We start from the raw sequence: 23,916 nt of genomic DNA on the forward strand, positions 1-23,916 counted from the left end.
CCACCTCCCCGAGGCGGGAAGGGGATTAGTGCCAATTAACTGCCTGTTATCAGGTAGTTAACAGGCAGTTTTTAGCCTAATCCCTATTTTTATCCCTGAAGTGTGGGATTTCCGATGGCTCCAAACCACAGCGAGGCGGGCTGTCAGGCTGAAGGACTTGGAGAGGTCGAGATGTCCAGTGTTCAGGTGAGTGAAGGGTGCATGAGTGCAGTGTGTTTGGTGTGTTTAAAGTGTTTAAAGAAGTTTTACGTACCTTTACAGCCTTCCTTCCTTCAGGTCTCAGGAGTCCCTCATCTCACCGGTACAGAAAGCAGAATGGCCACGATCTGTCAAAAATTGCAGCATTCAGCTTTCTGTTCCAGAGAGATCTCTAAATCAGCCTGAGAGGATGGTATTAACTTGGAGTACAGATTGTCAGTGTTTGACAGCTTCAAAGAGCTGTCAAACGCTGATATTTCATCTGTCAAAAAGTCTTGACAGATGAAATGTCAATCTGTGATGTCACCTGTTGCCGGGTGGTCCTTAATTGGCCTGCTGGGTGGGCTCAACAAGGTCAATCAAGTCAAAATCGCATGGGTTGGCTACAACTCAATGGAGGCGGGACTACAACCCCGAAAGTTGTAGTCCTACCCGCCTCCTCAATGAAAATCCAACCCTTAGTTATTTCTACACCATTCATAGAATATGATTGCCATTTAGGTCAAGTGGCATTATAATAATATCACGTGTAAATACTCTGGTTGCATTGTAGAGACACATCCTGTATGATCACCAAACCAACTCAGCACCTTTTCAAAGCATAACAAGCAATGTTCCCTTTAATTTTTTTTGGGTGTGTGGCCCATTCAAATTTCTGCGCATGTGCGGTCTTTCCTATTGTAAAGCTGGCAAGTGGCCTACGCGGGACCTCTGGACAGCTGCAGGAACATTGATAACAAGGGCTTTAAGTGTTTGCTTGGTTCAGTGGTAATATCCTTGCCTCTGGGTCAGTGGTTGGTGGGGTTAAGCCCCTCTAGAGGACTTGAGTTTGTAATCTGTGCTGACATTTCAGTGCAGTACTGAAGGAGTGCTGCATTGTCAGAGGTGGCGGCTTTTGGATGAGATATGAAAACGAGGCACCGTTTGTTCAGGGGGATGTAAAAGATCCCATGGTGCTATTTGAAGTGGAGCTGGGGAACTCTCCTCGTATCCCTCTCAGACATCCTGAGGGGATGAAAGCTGCAAAATAAACTCAAGTTTTTTACAATAAATGGTGTAAACTTCATATTCTTACGTCAGAATGTGGAGGTTATGGCCGGAATTTTGCCAGCGCTCAGGGAGCGGGTTTGGAGGCGGGACATCCGGCAAAATCGCAAAGATTGACAGCGGGTTGGAAACCCGCTGTCAATCCACCTCCAATCAATCTTCCCAAGTGTCGGGTCTCCGATTTGCGCATGGACCCGACACCTAGCGGTGGGAAGAGGGTTATAGGCACTTAATTGCTTGTTAACAGGTTGTTAACAGGCAGTTAAGAGGATTTTTGCAATTTTGACAGGTCTACTGTGGGCTTCCCAATGTCTGGACACCACGCCAGGTAAGTGTGGCGTGCTGTGGGTCTACTGTAATGTTTCTGCATTGGTGACAGCTGCAGAAGTGGTGTGACCGATCCAATGGTACACTGGTGAGTTTCAAAGGTATGAAAATGTTGGGAAAATAATTTTTAATGCATTTACACTTTTCTGTGGGTGACAACTTTTGGATTGTGTGTGTGGTCCCACCTCATTGGGAGAACCTCGCTCACCAGTGACAGATCGCTTCTGTAACCTCACCTGCAGCTGCCATCTGTTCTAGCCTAAGGAGGGAGTCACTGGAGAGCCTGGGTGCAAGGGCTCACCTGTGAACAGTGATTGTCAGTGTTTGCAGCACCTCAATGTTGTCAAACACTGAAAAATCAGCTGTCAAAAAAAATTGTGCGTGGCCCCTTTAAGAAAACTGGCAGATGACATGTCATCAACTGATGTCATCTGACACTGGCTTCCTCTTAATAGGCTGGCAAGCCCGCAAGGTGGGCTTAACAAGGCCAATTGGTGCAGAATCGCCTCTGTGCATCTGATGTCGTTGGAGGCGGGACGGGAACCCGGAAGGCAGCTGTCCCGCCCCCAAGAAGCATCGCTAGGAAAAATTGCGGCCAAAGTTTCTGTAATTTTGCATTCCTATAATCATATCCATCACGATGTATCTAAAGCATTTCACCCAGTAACAGCAAGTGACACAAACCAATAAAAAAACAAAGCACTTTCTACATATTAAAAGAAATGGATTCCAGGAGAACAATTGTAGACATGTCTGCCAACCTCCATTATTCTGGTGGCTCAGTGTAAAGAGTGATTCCGCCACACATGTGCCTAATGCATCTCAAGAGTATATAGCCTAGATTTTCTGCTATGACTCCAGTTTACAGCCGAATGGTTTGAAATGGATGTCACACAGACGGAAATGGAAGTGTGCTATTTGCACCCAATTTTCCAAGGTTAGCTCATTACAATTGCACATAGCTTCCAGTGCAGATGTTGACAGGTGCAGAGGGCATATTCATGGTGGAAACAGAAATTTGCAAGTACGTGAATTTTAAAGGGATACAGACAATTAAAAGGAAGTGTTAAATAGGGGGACAGAAATTCATACAGCATTAGAAACTCCAGTATGATTTGGACAGGTTGGGTGATTGGGCAGATGCATGGCAAATGCAGTATAATGTGGATAAATGTGAGATTATCCACTTCGGTGGCAAAAACAGGAAGACAGATTATTATCTGAACGGCAATAGATTGGGAAAAGGGGAAGTGCAACGAGACCTGGGTGTCCTTGTGCACCAGTCGTTGAAGGTAAGCATGCAGGTGCAGCAGGCGGTTAAGAAGGCAAATGGTATGTTGGCCTTCATAGCGAGTGGATTCAAGTACAGGAGCAAGGATGTCTTGCTGCAGTTGTACAGGGCCTTGGTGAGACCACACCTTGAGTATTGTGTGCAGTTTTGGTCGCCTTATCTGAGGAAGAATGTTCATGCCATGGAGGGAGTGCAGCGAAGATTCACCAGACTGATACCTGGGATGGCAGGAATGACGTATGAAGAGAGATTGGGTCAATTGGGCTTGTATTTGCTAGAGTTTGGAAGAATGAGAGGGGATCTGATTGAAACTTATAAAATTCTAACAGAACTGGACAGACTCGATGCAGGAAGGATGTTCCCGATGGCGGGGGAGTCCAGAACCAGGGGTCACAGTCTAAGGATAAGGGGTAAGCCATTTAGGACTGAGATGAGGAGGAATTTCTTCACCCAGAGAGTGGTGAACCTGTGGAATTCTCTACCACACAAGGCAGTTGAGGCCAATTCATTAGATATATTCAAGAAGGAGTTAGATATATTTCTTAAGGCTAAAGGGATCAAGGGATATGGGGAGAAAGCAGGGACAGGGTACTGAATTTGGATGATCAGCCATGATCTCATTAAATGGCGGAACAGGCTCGAGGGGCCGAATGACCTACTCCTGCTCCTATCTTCTATGTTTCTATGTTTCTATTATGAAAGGCTTGGAAAAGGCTTTTTAACCTATTAGCTTCCTTTGCCAAGGCTGAAGGGGAAGCTGGCAAAGAAGTGACGGGCAAAAATGACGAGGAATGCAATCCAAGGTGAAGGCATAAGCCTGTAGGCAAGGGACTGAGCAGCCCAGCACCTGACCTCAAGTTTGATGGCTGCATAAGGTGGCTGCCAGAATTACATAGGATTACATCGGATATATGGCACAGAAACAGGCCATTCGGCCCAACCAGTCCATACCGGCGTTTATGCTCCACTCGAGCCTCCTCCTCCTCTCTTTCCTCATCTAAACCTATCAGCATATCCCTCTATTCCCTTCTCCCTCAAATGCTTATCTAGCCTCCCCTTAAGTGCATCTATACTATTCGCCTCAACCACTCCCTGTGGTAATGAATTCCACATTCTCACAACTCTCTGAGTAAAGAAGTTTCTTCTGAATTCCCTATTTGATTTCTTGGTGACTATCTAATATTGATGGCCTCTCGTTTTGCTTTTCCCCACAAGTGGAAACACACTCTATGTCTATTCTATCAAAACCTTTCATAATATTAAAGACCTCTGTTAAATCATCTCTCAGCCTTCTCCTAGCTTATTCATCCTTTCCTGATAGAATGCTTGTCCTATGTGTCAATCAATGGCCAGCATTGCAACATGCCTGAAAGGAGTTACAGGCCTGCAGCTGACCACTGATGTGCTCGCCCTGTATTGTATGCAGCTGTCCTTGCATATAGCTCTGCATTTGGCTTCTTGATGCCCCTGATTCCCTAGCAACCCTAGATGGCCATTTCACACGGAATGATGTGTTGCACCGTCAAAATGTCAAAAAATAGTGTTCGGGTTAGCTCCGCCCCTAAATTAATATAAATTAAGCGCCCATCTGTTTGAGGTGGGTGCTTCTTTCAGCAGCATTCCCCATCCACAGGGAATTGCATGTGATGTGAAGTGAGCGGTGATCCAGTATGATGGAACTTCACCCAGTTTTCCAATACAGTTCGTCCAATTAAATTAAGTGGAAAAATCAAGGCTTATAACTCCAACCAGTATTCTTTATGTAAGGAATCCCGTTGGCTGTTCATTATTCTATATGCACCATATTCTCTTGATTCCCTTACTCTGCCTTGTAGGGGGTGGTGTGGGGTGGCGCGTATGCCCAGTCAGTTATGCCTCTGACTGTTTATGAGCGGTTCGAATCGCTTCCACGCCCCTGGGTTCCAGACACCGGACTTAGGTACAGGTGGCGATACAGAAAAGACTCGAGTAGACAGGTGGTTTGGATGTAAGCAAAAAACCAAGATTTTATTGAAATAGAAATAACACAGTCTTATGAAAAGTTACTACCTGTAGTATAAAATTACAGGCAAATACAAAATAACTATACTTATACAGGGAATGGGGAACACACGGCACCTCGAGGGAAAACGACTATCTTAACAATCCCCTTATCCTTATCCCACCCCCTATACCTAACTAGATTAAGCTATGAGGGGCCAGAATTCATGCTCACCAATCACAGATCTGCTGAATTCAAACAGCGGTGGGGCTTGGGGTTCGCTCTTTGTGCTCTCTGGAGCCTGCCGTCGTCACGTGGTCTCGGGGCGCTGCAAGGGCGTCGTCCAGGTACAAGTACCCCAAAGTTAAAGTCTCTGCTTGGGTACTTGATGCGCTATCAATTACTCATAAAAGACGGAGAGTTAGGAGAGTAACTAAAGGCTTTTATTAGCAAAGAACAGAGCATGCCTCTCGTGGTTGACTGGGTTCCAAGAAGGCAGGGGCTGCAGGGCAATCACCTTTGTACCTGGGCCTGTGGGTGGAGCCGGGGCGGAGCCAGCAGAGACATGCTGAGGCATGCATAGGTACAACAGTGTGCAGCAACAACAACAACAACAGTGAACAACAATAACAGTGGTTTACCACATTCACCCCTTGTTTAAAATTGAGTCCGGCGGGGTGAAGTGTACTAAAGGTTCGTGTAAGTAAGTCTATCAGGTGGCCTTGTATGCCGTCCTGATCGTCGTGGTAGCGGCGGTGATGGTGCAGCATCCAACGTCGAATCTGGCGTCTCATTGAGTGGTTGGGTGGTCAATGACGGGTCCTGGGGCTGCGGCATACCGTCTAGCGGGGTTGGGTTGTGGGTAGTGGTGGATGGCAATGGTAGTGTTTCAGGGGCACCCAAAGGTGCGAGATCTCATGTGGGGGCTGTGTCCTCCCGCCCGTCCGGGTACACTACGTAAGCGTACTGGGGGTAGGTGTGGGTAGTGGTGGGTGGCGAGGGAGGTGTTTCGGGAGCACCCGAAGGTGCGAGGTCTTGTATGGAGACTGTGTCCTCCCGCCCGTCCGGGTACACCACGTAAGCATACTGCGGGTTGGCATGGAGGAGGCTCACCCTCTCGACCAGGGGGTCCGTCTTATGGGACCTCACGTGCTTCCGCAGTAGGACGGGTCCTGGAGAAGTCAGCCATGTCGGTAACGAGATCCCCGATGTGGACTTCCTGGGGAAGGAGAACATTCTCTCGTGAGGGGTAGCATTGGTGGCTGTACAGAGCAGTGACCGAATGGAATGGAGCGCCGCAGGGAGGACTTCCTGCCAGCGAGAGGTCGGAAGGCCCTTAGATTTCAAGTTTAAAAGGACTGCCTTCCAGACCGTCGCATTCTCCCTTTCCACCTGGCCATTCCCCCGGGGGTTGTAGCTGGTGGTCCTGCTTGTAGCGATACCTCTCGAGAGCAGGTACTGCCGGAGTTCGTCGCTCATAAAGGATGAGCCCCTGTCGCTATGAATATAGCTAGGGAAACCGAACAAGGCGAAGAGGTCATTCAGACATTTAATGACCGTGGTACTGGTCATGTCTGAGCAAGGGATGGCAAACGGGAAACGGGAGTACTCATCAATTATGTTGAGGAAGTACACATTGCGGTCGGAGGAGGGGAGGGGCCCTTTAAAATCGACGCTCAGCCGTTCAAAGGGGCGCGTGGCTTTGATCAGACTTGCTCTGTCTGGCCTATAAAAATGCGGTTTGCACTCGGCACAGATTTGGCAGTTCCTGGTCATGGTCCTGACCTCCTCGATGGAGTAGGGCAGGTTGCGGGATTTGATGAAGTGAAAAAACCTGGTGACCCCCGGGTGGCAGAGGTCATTGTGGAGGGTCTTCAGTCTATCGACCTGCGCGTTGGCGCATGTACCACGTGATAGGGCATCTGGGGGCTCATTGAGTTTCCCGGGCCGGTACAAGATATTGTAATTGTAGGTGGAGAGTTCGATTCTCCACCTCAAGATCTTGTCGTTCTTGATTTTGCCCCTCTGCTTATTATTAAACATAAAAGCTACTGAACGCTGGTCAGTGAGCAGGGTAAATCGTTTTCCGGCCAGGTAATGCCTCCAATGTCGCACAGCTTCCACAATGGCCTGGGCCTCCTTTTCGACAGAGGAGTGTCGAATCTCGGGGCCCTGGAGGGTCCTTGAGAAAAAGGCCACGGGTCTCCCCGCCTGGTTAAGGGTTGCAGCTAGGGCAAAGTCGGATGCGTCGCTCTCCACTTGGAAAGGGATGGACTCATCCACTGCGTGCATTGTGGCCTTCGCAATATCTCCTTTTATGAGAGTGAAGGCTGCACAGGCCTCTGCTGTCAGGGGGAAGGAGGTGGACTTGATGAGGGGTCTGGCTTTGTCCGCATAGTTGGGCACCCACTGAGCATAGTACGAGAAAAACCCTAGGCATCTCTTCAGTGCTTTTTGGCAGTGGGGGAGGGGGAGCTCCATAAGGGGGCGCATCCTGTCGGGGTCGGGGCCGATGGCTCCGTTCTCCACTACACAGCCAAGAATGGCAAGGCGCTTGGTACGAAACATACATTTGTCCTTGTTGTATGTTAGGTTCAGCCACTGGGCCGTACGGAGGAATTTCTCTAGATTAACAGCATGGTCCTGCTGGTCGCGGCCGCAGATGGTGACGTTGTCTAGATAGGGGAAAGTGGCCTGGAGCGCGTTCTGGTCAACCATCCGGTCCATCTCCCGTTGGAAGACTGAAACCCCATTGGTGACGCCGAAGGGAACTCTGAGGAAGTGGTAGAGACGACCGTCAGCTTCAAAAGCTGTGTACTGGCGGTCCTCAGCCCTGATGGGGAGCTGGTGGTATGCCGACTTCAGATCAATCGTCGAGAACACCCGGTATTGTGCTATCTGATTGACCATGTCAGATATGCGGGGGAGTGGGTATGCATCTAGCTGGGTGTAGCGATTAATCGTCTGGCTGTAGTCAATAACTAGGCGCTGTTTTTCGCCAGTCTTCACTACCACCACTTGTGCTCGCCATGGGCTGGTGCTACTTTCAATAATCCCTTCCTTCAGGAGTCTTGCTACCTCGGATTTAATGAAGCTCCTATCCCCGGCACTGTAACGCCTGCTTTTGGTAGCGATGGGCTTACAGTCGCGGGTGAGGTTAGCGAACAAGGATGGGGGGCGGACTTTAAGGGTGGAGAGGCTGCAAATGGTGCGCGGCGGGCGATTTAAAAGCTGCTGGCTGCAGACTGTGAGTGGGGGGAGGGGTCCGTCGTACGCTAATGTGACACTCTTAAGGTGACACTGAAAATCCAACCCCAGTAGAACGGCAGCGCAAAGATGGGGCAGGACCAAGAGTTTAAAATTTTTGTATTCTGTGCCCCTTACTGAAAGGGTCACTACACAGTAGCCACCGATGTCCGCTGACTGGGCTTTGGAAGCCAAAGAGATCCGATGTCGCGTCGGCAGGACCGGGAGAGAGTAACTGCGCACCGTGTCGGGGTGGATAAAGCTCTCCGTGCTCCCGCTGTCAAAAAGGCAGGTAGTGGCGCGGCCGTTTACCATAATGTCCATCATGGACCTGGACAGTTGATGAGGGAGAGATTGGTCCAGCGTCACGGAGGCCAGCGTATGGTCGAGCGAGTCGATGTGGTCGTCAGATGAGGCGGTGGTTGAGTCCGGGTCCCCCGTGGTTGAAGTTGGAGACGTCCGAGATGGCGGACAAAATGGCGGCGCCCATGGTCCCGATCCCCACGCGGCTGGGGGAGCCCAAGATGGCGGACAAGATGGCTGCCCCCATGGTTCGCACGCGGCGCTGCTGGCGTTAGCGGTTTTACCTTTGCAGGCGCTGACATAGTGTCCTTTCTTCCCGCAGCCGGAGCAGGTAGCGTTTCTCGCCGGGCAGCGTGCTCTGGGGTGTTTTGCCTGGCCACAAAAATAACATTTCTGTGCCTTGGACATCGCAGCAGCAGTTGAAGGTGGCGGTCCCATGACCCAAGGTTGTGGCGTCCACGTTGCGGAGCGGTTAGGGGAGAAGGCGTCCATATTCCTGTGGGCCGCGTCGAGCGAGAGCGCGAGGGACACTGCCTTTCTCAGGTCCATTTCTCCCTTTTCCAACAGTCTCTGCCGGGAGTAGTCGGACCTTAGACCCGCAACGAAAGCATCTTGGATCAATCCCTCCGTGTGTGCTGCGGCTGATACTTCTTTGCAATCGCAGTCTCGGTCGAGTATCCGTAGTGCCCGTAGGAAGGCCTCCACCGATTCCCCGGGCTGCTGTCTGCGGGATCTTAAGAGGTGCCTGGCATAGACCGTATTTACCGGGCGTGCGTATTGCCCTTTTAGCAGATCGATAGCCGCCGCGTAGGTCGTCGCGTCCTGGATTATTGTATAAACTTGGTGGCTCACCTTTGAGGCCAGGATTTCCAACTTGTTTTCGTCCAGGGTCACAGTTGAGGCTTGCAGGTAGGCCTCGAAGCAACGCAGCCAATGCGCGAATTTGGTAGCCGAACCCGCTTCTTGGGGGTCTAGGCCCAGGCATGTTGGTCTGAGGGCTCGCAGCAGCTCCTGCTGCTCAGCGTTTGGTGCAGCAGCCTGCTGCTCAGCGTTTGTTGTCGACATTTTGTTTTTGCTAATAAAATTGATGCGCTATCAATTACTCATAAAAGACGGAGAGTTAGGGGAGTAACTAAAGGCTTTTATTAGCAAAGAACAGAGCATGCCTCTCGTGGTTGACTGGGTTCCAAGAAGACAGGGGGCTGCAGGGCAATCACCTTTGTACCTGGGCCTGTGGGTGGAGCCAGGGGCGGAGCCAGCAGAGACATGCTGAGGCATGCATAGGTACAACAGTGTGCAACAACAACAACAACAGTGAACAACAATAACAGTGGTTTACCACAGTACTTTACCTCGCAGGGATGATGGTTCCTCCTCCTCGGTCGGCAGTTGAAGTTTGCATGAAGATAGTCACAGGTCAGCTGGATTGAAGGCCCGATTATTCGAAGCTTTTCTTCAATCATCTTTCCATTTGTCTTCCCAATTCGTCTCGCCTCCTCGTATCCCGCCTCGCCTGGCCTGGTTTGTCCGTGTCCGCCTGGTGCAATGCCGGGCGTTCCTGATGGAATGGGAAAGGCACGGGCAGTGGCCGGGCGGTAAGCGCGGGACGGGGGAAGAGCAGCAGCCACGAGGGCGAGGGGCCGGAGCAGGAGCCAAGAGCAAGGGCAGAGAGAGAAGGTTGCCAGTGGGCCTACAATTATACTCCTTCGGATGGCCCTTATTTGCGCGCCAAATCAGGTTAGTTCATTGTCCCAATCTTGGCAGGCTAGTTTAAATAATCGTAGCAATCTAAACTAACCATTTTTAGATGGCCGGTAATCTCACCTACCGGCCCGATTCCTGAGTTGCTTTTGTTATTAATACATCTTAATCGGCCTGCCCAGCTTCAATGGCTTCCCTAAGCTGTTTCCGATTATTTATGCAAACAAGTTGATGGCCTTAAGTATAGGCCTCACTGGTTTTGATCTGTCTCCGATTTGGCTTAATGCATAATTCAAAGTCCTGTCTGCTTTCAAAATACAAAAGTCTCTCTTCACAGAAAAACTGCAGCTTGGGTTTCGATTTCCCAAAAACTGCTTGTGCCACAGAGTCCAAGCTTTTTAAATCTTGCAGGCTTTTGGCCACGAGGTGCGGACGCCATCTTTGGGTACCCTTTTCATTAAAATGTCCATGCAGGGTCCCTTTTATTACTAATAACCTTTGGGGAAATGTAGAAATTTTGCGAATCTTACAACCTGTAATGTATCTCCCTTAACTATCCACTATTCTACATGTTGTGTATCCTCCCATGATTATCCCTCATTCTATATACAATTGCTCCTTTGCCCCTCCCAAATCAAGGTCACCTATTTTACTCAAGTAAGACATCTTTATTCCTTAATTAATATTCACTTTGTGTTCTAATCTTCTGTTCACTGATCCCCAGTGGTTGACATAAAGTGGAATCTACATAGAGCATATTTAGTAAATGCGCTGTCTGTCTCAATTTATTACTTCTGCACTGAAATTACTCAAACCATTTAGTAATTACTTGTAGTTTTTTGTGCTGTGTTAACTCTTCTCCCATGTGTATCAAAGATTTATTTAAATTCATAAGAATCCAACTATTCCCAAAATCTTTCTTTCCAACATACGTTCTTCCTTTTCCTCTTGTGTAAGCACAATCAACCCAATCCTTTCAGTGTCAGGAAGTACTTCCATCCATCGGAATGGAATTTCTATCCAATGTTTTCATGCAAGAATAGAAACCATCTTTTTTGGATAACTGTTTCATTCAGCAAGATGATAGGTGTTAGTGCTACGGAATCAAAGATTTTCCACATTTTTGCAACTAGTGACGGCCCTAATCACTCTCAGGTTCAATGTTGGGTAATGCTCTCTCTGTGCTGCCCAACAATGTACCCACCACGTTATACTTAACTAGTGCTCTCACTTCATTCAAATCATAGAGCACCATTTCATATATACTGGCAGCAGAGCCTACACATGCAGAGATGTGTGGAAAGCTTTGGACAGGAGTGGATTGCTTGCTTCACCTGCTCACCTAGTTACTGCTGCAAGTTTACCAATTTGAGGGGGAGGGGTTGAACTTGGCCAGGTCCTTCTTTTTAGGCAGTCTCTCGGAACCAAGGATGACTTGCTTCCACACTAAAAATGAGTTCTCAGGTGACTGATGAGTCCAGTGCGGGACCTACAGTCTTTGTCACAGGTGGGGCAGGTGGTGGTTGAAGGGGCGGGTGGGTGGGGTGCTTGGATTGATGTGCGCTGCTTGCGCTTGGCTTCCGCTTGCTCCCGACGAAGAGACTCGAGGTGTTCTGCGCCTTCCCGGATGCTTCTCCTCCACTTTGTGCGGTCTTGGGCCAGGGATTCCCAGGTGTCGATGGGGATGTTACACTTTTTCAAGGAGGCTTTGAGGGTGTCCTTGAAGCGTTTCCTCTGCCCACCTGGGGCTCTCTTGCCGTGCTGGAGCTCCGAGTAGAGCGCTTGTTTTGGGAGTCTCGTATCGGGCATGCGGACGATGTGACCCGTCCATCGGAGCTGATCGAGCATGGTCAAAGCTTCGATGCTGGGGATGTTGGCCTGAGTGAGAACACTGACGTTGGTGCGCCTATCCTGCCAAAGGATTTGCAAGATCTTGTGGAGGCAGCGTTGGTGGTACCTCTCCAGTGCTTTGAGGTGCCTGCTGTACATGGTCCATGTCTCTGAGGCATACAGGAGGGCGGGTATCTCTACTGTTCTGTAGACCATGAGCTTGGTGCCGGGTTTGAGGTCCTGGTCTTCAAACACTCTCTTCCTCAGGTGACTGAAGGCTGCACTGGCACACTGAAGGCGGTGTTGGACTTTGTCATCGACGTCTGCCCTTGTTGACAGTAGGCTCCCAAGGTATGGAAAATGGACCATGTTGTCCAAGGCCTTGTCATGGATTTTGATAATCGGGGGGGCAGTACTGTGTGACGGGGGCAGGTCGGTAGAGGACCTTTGTCTTACGGACGTTTAGTGTAAGGCGCATGCTCTCATACGCTCGATGGCCAGGTAATCAGAGTGTGTTTGTGTTGTGTTCACTTCAGCTGTTCTATTGGAGTTAACACACGATGTCAATGCTTATTCAGACCCAGCAAGTATAATTCCAGAGGACTCAGTGCAGCCTGATATCATCCTACCAATTTTGTGCTACAATTCCAGATATAAATCCAGCACAAAATTGGAGCTATAACAATAAGATGTGCGTCAACTGTGTCACATAATGGGCATGTTTATGAAGTGGATTCAGAGCCATTAAAACTGACTTGAAACTGTCCAACTCCTTTCACTTAGGATCCTCGCTGCTAGCAGACAGGGCATTTTTATCCCATCAATCTAGAATAGGTTCAACCCCATGTCCCAGTGATTAAAGAACACTCCACCGCCCACCCACCCCCCACCGTCACTACCAAATTACTTGTCAGCTGTGACTCAGTGGGTAGCACACTTGCATCTGAGTCAGAAGGTTGTGGGTTTATAGTACCCACTCCAAGACACTTGAGCACAAAAATCTAGGCTGACACTTCAGTACAGCATTGAGGGAGTGCTGCACTGTTGGAGGTGCCATTTTTCAGGTGAGATGTTAAACCAAAGCCCCCACAGGTGGACGTTTAAGATCCCACGGCACTGTTTTGAAGAAGACCAGGGGAGTTCGTCCCAGTGTCCTGGCCAATCTTTATCCCTCTGCCAACAACACTAAAAAAACAGATTATCTAGTCAATATCACATTGCTGTTTGTGGGAGCTTGCTGTGCACAAATTGGCTGCCACATTTCCTACATTACAACACACTTCAAAAAGTACTTCATCGACTGTAAATTGCTTTGGGATATCCTGAGGTCATGAAAGGCGATATATAAATGTAAATCTTCCTTTTTTAAAGAAAAATCACCCCTGTAATAATGAATAAAGAGATATATTGAATATAATATGTCCAGCCATGCTTTCAGTGCTTTTTATTACTGTTTAAGTGTTAATGTGCATTTCATTAAGTAGAACTTCAGCTACAGTTGGAAATGGCCTTTTCCCTGTTTTCTATTTCATTTTAAGCCTTAAGATAAAACCAGATGTATAGTAATTCTAAGTTAAAAACGAACTTTTAAAAAGTTTTTAGATCAAACGTTTGTGCCTAAACAATGACACCCCCTACTGGCAAAAAAACAAAAGAAAAAAAGTTGCATTGCGATTAAAGAAATTGTAGCTTTGGAATGTTGTTAATTCTCTTGCTCCACGAGAAATGGGAATTTGTGCTAAGGGGTTAGTAGCTCCTTGTTAATCCTCCTATCCACCCATCCATAAAACATTTTAATGTCAGCGTGCTAGCTTGGCTCAGTCATGTCCCAGTCAGAAGGTTGTGGGTTTCTGTCCCACTATGGACTTGAGCATATAATCTAGGTTGAGACTCCAGTGCAGTCTTTAAGGGAATAGTGTATTGTTGGATGTGCCGTCCTTCTGCCTGAGCTAGACGAAATGCAAGACGTCTCTACCAGTTTAAGCGAACGTAAAAGATTCCATAGCACTATTTAAAGAAGAGTAATTCCTTGGCCAATGTCAAACAGTGCCACCAAGAACAATAACAATTTGCATGTATATAGCACCTTTAATGTAGAAGAATGTCCCAAGGTGCTTCACGGAGGCGTAATCAGAAAGAAATGTCCGCTGAGACTATTAGGAAGGTGATATTAGGAACATGACCCAAAGTTTTGTCAAAGAGGTGGGTTAACGAGGAGATGGAGGCAGAGATGCAGAGGGGTGTAGGAAGTGACTTCCAGAATAAATTAACTGGGTGTTCATTTCACTTGCTCTGTGCAAATTGGGAACGGTAGTATAGTGGTTATGTTAGTGAACTAGTAATCCAGAGTCCTGCGCTAATGATCTGGAGATATAATTTCAAATCCCACTCATGGCAGCTGGGCAATTTAATCAATTAATTAAATAAATCTGGAATAAAAAGCTGGTATTATGAAACAACTGGATTGTTGTTAAAAACCCATCTGGTTTGCTAATGTCCCTTAGGAAAGGAAATCTGACATCTTTACCTGGTCTGGCTTATATGCGATTCCAGACCCACAGCAATGTGGTTGACTCTTAACTGCCCTCTGAAATGGCTTAGCTGGGCAATAAATGCTGGCCTTGCCAGTGACGCACACATCGAAAAAAAAAAAAAATTTTAATTCACCAACACAGTTATCTAGATACATTTATCTATGAAGAGATAGTGACTGTAATTCAAGAGTGCTTTGGGTGCTACAGAAATGCAAATTACATCTTTCTTTCATGAGAGGATCACCAGGGGGCTGATGTCCTGTATTTGCTACTTGGGTTGAAATAGTGAATCTGTTTTTTATACTGACGGTGGGATTTTACTACCCATAGTCAACAGAGGAACCCCCATCACTATTGCACGCTGCAGAATTAACATTCCTGGAAGTGAGCTTTAACCTAGATATCTTGGGGTGCAGCAGGTTGTCTAAGACAGGCAGTTTCAGCCAGGCAGTACCCGGTCTACACACCATGTGCTGAAACCTGAATTCTGCTATCCAGGGATTGCTCTGTGCACGTGTGCTCGGAGACATGCAATGAGTGCCTTTCCCACGAGTTAAATTTTAAATGTTTGGGAAGTACAGTTAGCAGTGTCCACATTGTATAAAGATTTAAATTAATTGAAGGCAGATGTAGAATTTATTCAGGAGTTCCAAGACGACCCTCCACCCCTTCCCTCGCCCAGGCAACTGGCTTGACACCGTCCCGAATTTACACTCCGAATGTCAAACAGAAGTGGTGTGACGCTGTTCCATTGAGATTGGGCTCTGACTCCAGAGTTACACCATAATCCCTGTGCTTGGCTCCTGGTCCGGCAACGCCTCAATTTTAAGGCGAGTGTTTCAGATTTTACAAAGGAACTGTTTTTGTGAAAATAAGCGCACTGAGAACTCTACTGATAATCACTGATGGGCTGACATTAAATAGGTCGACTCTAATCAAACTATAAGGAGCTTCTCTCATTAGGCGATGAGTTGCTATCTCCAGAGGCAGTCTGAGGACTTTGCTATCGTGATTATGTATGTACTTTTGACCATAATTGCTGACCTACCAGCTGAATAATTTTCCCAGTTAAGTTTCAATATTTTGTGTGAACCCTACTCCTAGTGAGCAGGGTTTTATGAAGAAGTCTTCGCCTTCTTAGGGAAACTTTTCAGAGCCTTTTTTTTTTACTTCTGTGTTCCCTCCCTTGGCAATACTGTCGAGTCCAGCTGAAACACATGGACTGGATAAAAGACCGGCCTGTTTTTGCCAAGGCTCATAATAGCTCCCAAACTGATCTTAACCAAATCGCTTTCCTGCCCAGCTCTGAGAGAGAGAGAGAGAGACGGGGCTCTGAAGGAAGTCACACACAGGATCAAGAGAAAGAGAAATTGGCTTAAAACTATTTGGACACCTCTGCCATGTACTTTGGCTTCTGGTTCTGTTCCCTCTGTGAGTCTCGCTAGCTGCTCGAGGTGGGTTCCTGGAACCTATGTTTGCCAATTTGTTCCCGATGAGACTCTCTTGACAGCTTTGATTTCTCTGGGTGTTCATTGCTGCCGCCTCCCCCTCATGTGGTGAGTGACCCTATGATCCCCTGTAATCACCTTCACAGTGCCCACTTACCTCATAGGCCAGTGTCGTGACAGCTATCTGGATCTTGTAACATGCCTGTTAGTTTTCTACGTATTTTGTTAATATACCATTTGTAAATACGATGTATTGCTAGTACTGCTTCAGCAATAATTGTTAATGCTCTATTAAGGGAAAAAGTAACCCCAAGGGAAAAGCAAGAAATTACCATTTTTTTGCTTTTGAGCCCTGATTAACTGCCCTCTTATTATCCACGTTTCAATTTGTCAATGAACTGAACCAGCGGGGGTTCAGGGCTACTGGTCGGATTGCATCCATCAACTGCTGGGCTGCAATTTTGGTCAGATTACACACGCACTTCAAGGATACTTCCATACGCAAGTCATGCTGAGGAATTTGGGTCGGCTTGGGTAGGGTTGTGTCTTTTGTAAAAAATTGACTCAGGATAAAGCACCCCGCACCAAATCCTTTGGATCAGGTCAGGTCAAGGATTCAGGTCGGATTGGATTTCACTGTTTTGCTGAGCTTCTTTTAACTGCTGGGCTCAACTTCATGTTGAGTTGGGAATTCGGGTCAAACCTTTTTATTTGTACTGAGTTGCAACTCAATTATATGTCATTTGGGACTATATGCCAGTCGGGTCCCCTCCATCATTGTGGATAATCAAGATTCCACCCTACTTTAAAAATATTGGGATGGGAATTCCAGAGGCCCTGGAATTGTGGCAGGGCAGGATTTCTAAACCATTGGCTGCCGTGCCTTCTGTTGCCTAGGCCCTAAGCTCTGGAATTCCCTGCCTAAACCTCTCCGCCTCTTTCCTCCCTTAAGACGCTCCTTAAAACCTACCTCTTTGACCAAGCTTTTGGTCACCTGCCCTAATTTCTCCTTATGTGGCTCGGTGTCAAATTTTTTGTCTTATAACACTCCTGTGAAGCGCCTTGGGACGTTTTACTATGTTAAAGGCGCTATATAAATACAAGTTGTTGTTGTTGTTGTTCTGCCCACCTGTTTGCCTTTGCCTTAACCCTTTTGTTGCTCTGTCGGGACATAGGTCAGTCTGGCCTAAGTCCTGAAACTTAGAAACCTTAGCTGTAAGTTGCTCCCTCGCTGGTCTGCCACTATCCTAGTGTTGTCCAAAAGAAGTTGCGGACCAGCCGCAGGTGTATCTCCGCCGACACTGTTTTAGCCACTTACACTAATTGTTGTACAGAACCTCTCACATATACTCACAATGTATGGGTCAATGTACTTCACATGTGCATATTTACTTAACAAACATTCAGTAACCAAGGAACTAAAGCACTCACAACAATCAAAAAATACTCGCACATTCTGCTTTTCATCTTACCAACAAACACACAAAAAGGTTAAAGTGCACGTGCATACCCTGCTCGAATGTGAGTTTTGAGATCACGGGCCCAACAACGGTGTCTATTACTCAACTGTTCAGAAATGTAACTTCCCACATCTGGATTCCCAATTCACCACATGTGGCTAGCGGCTAACATATTGGACGACATTGCACTATCCTAATCCCAACCGGTCTGTCTTAGAAGAATGGGAAACAGCATTGTGGGGCCCACTTCATGTAATGACCGCTCACCACACAATAGGCAGAACTGGTAGGATTTCTGAGGGAGCTCCCAGTCTCCCAGCGGTCCCACCTACAAAAAGCGGCGTCACGATGGTGGGGGAGCAGGCGAAAGAAGGGCCACTCTCCCAGGAAGGGGAGATATATGCACTTCAATGCACAAGTCGCAGTCGGGATTCAGCTCAAATCAGGGTGTGTCTTTTGCTGTGTTGAATTTGTATTGCATTTTGCTGAGATAAAATTAGTGAGCATTTAGTAATGCATGGGTTAACCAGTCCAGATTTGCTAAAGGCAACCTGTGCTTGACAAAGTTAGTAAGAGTATTTTGAAGAATTGGATAGATAACAGGAATGTAGTAGATGTAATGTTTATGGATTTTCAGAACGCATTCAATAGTGTCTCACAAAGGCTTGTCAGAAATATTCAGGCATATGACATAAGAGAAAATGTAGCAGCGTGGATAGAAATGTCATTGATGGACAGGAAACAAAGAGTAAATGGAGGTTGCTCACACTGGAGATGGGTTAGAACTGGTGTACCAGATGATTTCCCCCCCCCCCTCTCTTTAGTCTCTAGCCCAACTGAAGCAACCCTACTGCTACTGTAGCCATGATCAGCCATCTCAGCACAGATCTTCAATTGAACCTGGGCCTTTCCTGTGTGACTCAGTACCATACCATATGGTGCATTAGTCTGATGAGCCAGTGAGTCAGCATACTGGGGAATTCGACAATGACTTAGATGATTGAGGGAATAATCTGAGAGATTCAGATGGTGGCATTTGCCAAAGTGAGTCATCTGAACTGCAAGATTAGATATTTCCTTCTGAATTTTTTTTTGCAGTACTTATTTGAGGAGCAGTCCTGGCCAATATTTATCCCTCAACCAACATCACTAAAAAAAAACAGATTATTTGGTCATTATCTCATTGCTGTTTGTGGGATCTTGCTGTGCATAAATTAGCTGCCGCGTTTCCTACATTACAACAGTGATTACACTTCAAAGCATTTTGGAAAGTCCAGTGGTCGTAAAAGGCGCTATACAAATGCATGTCTTTCTTTTCTTTCTTTCAGTTTTGTATTCACTGGAAGAGGCATTGATAATCAAAGTGTCCCACTCACATCCTGCTGACAGATTAACTCCGAGACATGATGGCCTACATCCTAGGGTTCTAAAAGAGGTGGCTGCAGAGATAGTGGATGCATTGGTTCTGATCTTCCAAAATTCCCTAGACTTAGGAAGGTTCCAATCAGATTGGAAGGTAGCAAATGCAAACCTGCAATTCAAGAAAGGACAGAGAGAGAAAATCAGGAACTACAGGCCAGTTAGCCTGACATTAGTTGTCGGGAAAATGCTGGAAAGAAAGAAAGACTTGCATTTATATAGCGCCTTTCACGACCACCGAACGTCTCAAAGCGCTTTACAGCCAATGAAGCACTTTTGAAGTGGAGTCACTGTTGCAATGTGGGAAACGCAGCAGCCAATTTGCACACAGCAAGCTCCCACAAAAAGCAATGTGATAATGACCAGATAATCTGTTTTTTTGTTATGTTGGTTGAGGGATAACTATTGGCCAAGACACCAAGGATATGGAATCCATTATTAATGATGCAGAGATAGTGGATGCATTGGTTGTGATCTTCCAAAATTCCCTAGATTCAGGAAAGGTCCCAGCAGATTGGAAGGTAGCAAATTTAACCCTGCCATTCAAGAAAAGAGGGTGAGAGAAAACCGGAAACTATAGGCTAGTCAGCCTGACATCAGTCGTCGGGAAAATGTTGGAATCCATGATTAAGGAAATGGTAACAGGGCACTTAGAAAATCATAATATGATTAGGCAGAGTCAACATGGTTTTATGAAAGGGAAATGGTGTTTGACAAATTTATTAGAGTTTTTTTGAGGATGTAACTAACAGTGTAGATAAAGGGAAATCAGTGGATGTAGTATATTTGGATTTCCAAAAGGCATTCAATAAGGTGCCACATAAAAGGTTGTTAAGCAAGATAGGGGCAAATGGAGTTGGGGGTGAGGTATTAGCATGGATAAAGGATTGGTTAACAGACAGAAAACAGAGAGTAGGCATAAATGGGTCATTTTCAGATTGGCAGGCTGTAACTAGTGGGGTGCCATAAGGATCAATGCTTGGGCCTCAGCTATTTACATTCTATATTAATGACTTAGATGAAGGGACTGAGTGCAATGTATCCAAGTTTGCTGATGATACAAAGCTAGGTGGAAAAGTAAGCTGTGAGGAGAACAGAAAGAACCTGCAAAGGGATATAGACAGGTTAAGTGAGTGGGCAATAAGGTGGCAGATGGAGTATAATGTGGGGAAATGTGAGGTTATTCGCTTTGGTAGGAAGAATAGAAAAACAGAATATTTTTTAAATAGCGAGAAACTATTAAATGTTGGCGTTCAGAGAGATTTAGGTGTCCTCGTACAAGAAACACAGAGAGTTAGCATGTAGGTACAGCAAGCAATTAGGAAGGCAAATGGCATGTTGGCCTTTATTGCTAAAGGGTTGGAGTATAAGAGTAAGGAAGTCTTGCTACAATAGTACAGGGCCTTTGGTGAGACCACACCTGGAGTACTGTGCACAGTTTTGGTCTCCTTATTTAAGGAAGGATATATATGCCTTAGAGGCAATGCAACGAAGGTTCACTAGATTGGTCCCTGGGATGAGAGGGTTGTCCTATGGGGAAAGATTGAGTTGATTGGGCCTATACTCTCTGGAGTTTAGAAGAATGAGAGGTGATCTCATTGAAACATATAAGATTCTGAGGGGGATTGACAGGGTAGACGCTGAGAGATTGTTTCCCCTGGCTGGAGAGTCTAGAACTAGGGGGCATAGTCTCAGGATAAGAGGCCGGCCTTTTAAGACTGAGATGAGGAGGAATTTCTTCACTCAGAGGGTTGTGAATCTTTGGAATTCTCTGCCCTAAATGACTGTGGATGTTCAGTCATTGAGTATTTTCAAGGCTGAGATAGATACATTTTTGGACTCCAGGAGAATTAAGCAATAAGGGGATAGGGCAGGAAAGTGGAATTGAGGTCAAAGATCAGCCATGATCTTATTGAATGGTGGAGCAGGCTCGAGGGGCCGTATGGGCTACTCCTGCTCCTAATTCTTATGATCTTATGTTCTTCTGTTAATCTACAGTTGGTAATGAAGAAATAACAATCAAGGATGTAGTTAGTCACAGATATAATACGTACAAATTTATATTATAATGTTACAACATACTTCAATAGAATTGTCTTTAATTTGATCTCTTTAAATCACTATTTTTTTGAAGGCGGCAGGAAACTTGCAATTTATGCCCTGACTCGGTGCACTTCACTACTCACATGTTGTGAAAAAGCAAACCGGGAAAAAAATAACCTTCGTTCTGCATTTTCCCACCATATGAAAAGCAGTTGGAACAAGAGGTTTAATTTAAATGGCCAGCCGCTGTCGTTCACAGCATTCTAATTTAGTAACTGTGCGTAGTTACTAAACGACTCGGGACCTGAAGGAAGCAGCTCCTAACTGTGGCCGCACGCAATGGACAATTTGATGGTTAAATGTTTTTTTCCTGTTCAGTGTGACGCCCTCCATCACTCTGTCAAGAACTTCCAGCAATCTAATAATGAATGTCCATACATCTGTTTACAGACAATCACATGCTAATTTCTTGCTTCTGGTGCCTGGGTGAACGTTTGCCACTGGCGTAGACAGAACGCACATGTAGATCAGCTTTTCTTTTCCAAAACAGAACATTTAAAAAAAAGAAAAGCATGCTCTCCATTTTACCGACTGTTTATTCTTTAAACCACTGGTAGGTTTTTCCTTCTCTATGTCGTCAACTGCTAATAACCATTTCAGTATTTTCAGAGAGTGGATCTATCATATTTTGCGGTCAGAATATTGAGAGGTGGGGGGGTTGTGGCGGGGGGCGGAAATTTGATGCAACAGTTTTACGTTTTGAAAAACTTTTATACGGATCACTTCAAATTCAAGGAAAATAATAAGGGGAAACAAAGTGTAAAACAGCATAAAGAGAGGATATGTCATGGGCGGCGGTGAGATATGATGAATATCTTCACGTGCGAGTCAGAACGGATAAGACGTCGCTTCTTGCCAACCTCATAAGTGGAGATATTTATAACCTGCTGTTGGTCATCTTGCATTTTATTTGTACCTTATCTTTTAAGCACTACTTTAATGGGTTTCAGGCCACACAAGGTAGTTGTGAGCAAAAGATACAATGAAGTGAAGTCTACAGGAATTCCATTGTAGCAGGCAGACTTTGTGACTCGGGCCTTGGACCTAGCAGTCAGACTTTGCTAACAGTTGGATCTGAGTGGACATTAGTGCGCCCATGAACAGATTAAACTGACAATTTCAAGTTTCTGTGAACTTTAAAGTAAAAATGTTTACCGCTTACCCAGCCAACCTATCTAAACGGCGTGGGCAACATCGCTAAGTGGAAATGATCTTTTGCTAATTATTCAACTAGCACAAATGATGCCAACTATTTGATATCTTGCAGGCTCCCACTTGCTCTCAGAAGAACAGTCAAATTGTGCACAGGTCTTTCAGAGGGTCACATTCTGTTGTAAACTCTGTGCTATCAAATTCAGTGATTTTATAAAACAATTTTTAAAAATTCCTGTGGTAGGTTACATGCTTTAATATCTATAATTGCTTGCAGTTTCTTCAGAAAATAGATACACCACATTACTTAAACATACTGAAAAAGCAATCGATTTTATAAACCGTTAACGCAGTGTGTCTCACGTAATTGTGATTAGCCATTGTAATGTAGAGATTGTTACATCATCTTGGATCAGCGTACTGACCATTGAACTGTGCGAATCCCTCTCGTGTCTGCCTTTTTAAGTGTCTCTATGTTTTTCCTAGTGCTATCTCTCCAATTATAGGCCTATCTTTTAATTATGTGTCTTTCTCTCACAGTTATTAGTATTTTTCACTTCTCTCTTTTTACACTGCGGGCTGTGAGGCTGTGGAATGTACTGCCGGAATTAGTGACTGAGACAAGAGACTGTCATCATTCATCAAGAAACTACTCATGAAATAACGCTGGATGGCCAGCTGGTGGCGCCGTCCAAGGAGTATAAATACTCGGGCGTCGGCCCCAGCTTTTCAGGGACATTTTGTAAGACAAGGAACTAGTGAAGTACAACTAGACCTCCATGTTCTGAAACAAGTTGATTAAAGCCCTGCTTTATGCTCAAACCAAGTGTGTAGTGAGTTTTATTACATCAGAGACCATGTCAACATTTAAGAATAGGTGGTTGATGGAGAGAGATAAAAGGATATGGGCACAGGAGTGGGCACAGCAAATTAGGGCTACTGCTCCTGTGGAGGATAAAAACCACCACACATTGGTTGAGCTGAATTTCTGAGTTGTAATTTCCATGTAATTCTATGTAACACAGTCAGTTTACTAAATAATAAAACAATTACTTAAAAACTTACTTACCTGCTTGCCTATGTAAGCAACGTTCCCACTTAGCTGCACAGCCGTGCGGCGGTGTAGCGGTCTGGAGGTCCCGCGCAGGCCGCTCACCGGCTTTTCAATGCAAGAAACCGCGGATGCGCGGAAATTTGAAGGGACCGCGCACCAAAAAAAATTACAAGGAACATTGTATGTAAGGTGTCCATTTTCAACGAAACTGTGGTAGAACAGCACAATTCACTGAGTTGCCCTTGTCTACGTTGCCTCCATAATAGCCCGATGAAGCTGACTGTCAAGCTCACTCGAGGATAAGGACTACTTGAGGTACCAGAGGACGACCGGTGCCCCTGGGACCGAACCACAGCAAGCAGTCAGCAGCTTCAGAATAAGAGTGGCGAAAACCACTCCTAATACCCGAAGAAGCCAGTGGTATACTGAAGTGACATCAGGGAACATTACAAAATTGCGTTTCATAAGAACATAAGAAATAGGAGCAGGAGTAGGCCATTCAGCCCCTCGAGCCTGCTCCGCCATCCAATAAGATCACGGCTGATCTGATCTTGGCCTCTGTTAGATCCGTGTGTTAATGGAGACACGAAATGCAGGAGTTGACTTAACAAGTGTTTACTGAACAAAGTCTGGAGGTGAACTAACTACACAAGATGCTATACAGGCTTATATACCCGAGTGGTCACTACTGGTACTACAGTATACAGGGGCTTCAAAAACATAGTTCCTCTTAAAGGTACATACACTACAATTCCTCCCCTTTTAGATAAATAGTACATAACATTTTAAGTAATCATTAAATAACATTTTTACAAGAACAAT

Source organism: Somniosus microcephalus, chromosome 6 (assembly GCF_052327205.1).
Source record: "Somniosus microcephalus isolate GS21.2 chromosome 6, FLI_Smic_1.0, whole genome shotgun sequence".
NCBI lineage: Eukaryota > Metazoa > Chordata > Chondrichthyes > Squaliformes > Somniosidae > Somniosus > Somniosus microcephalus.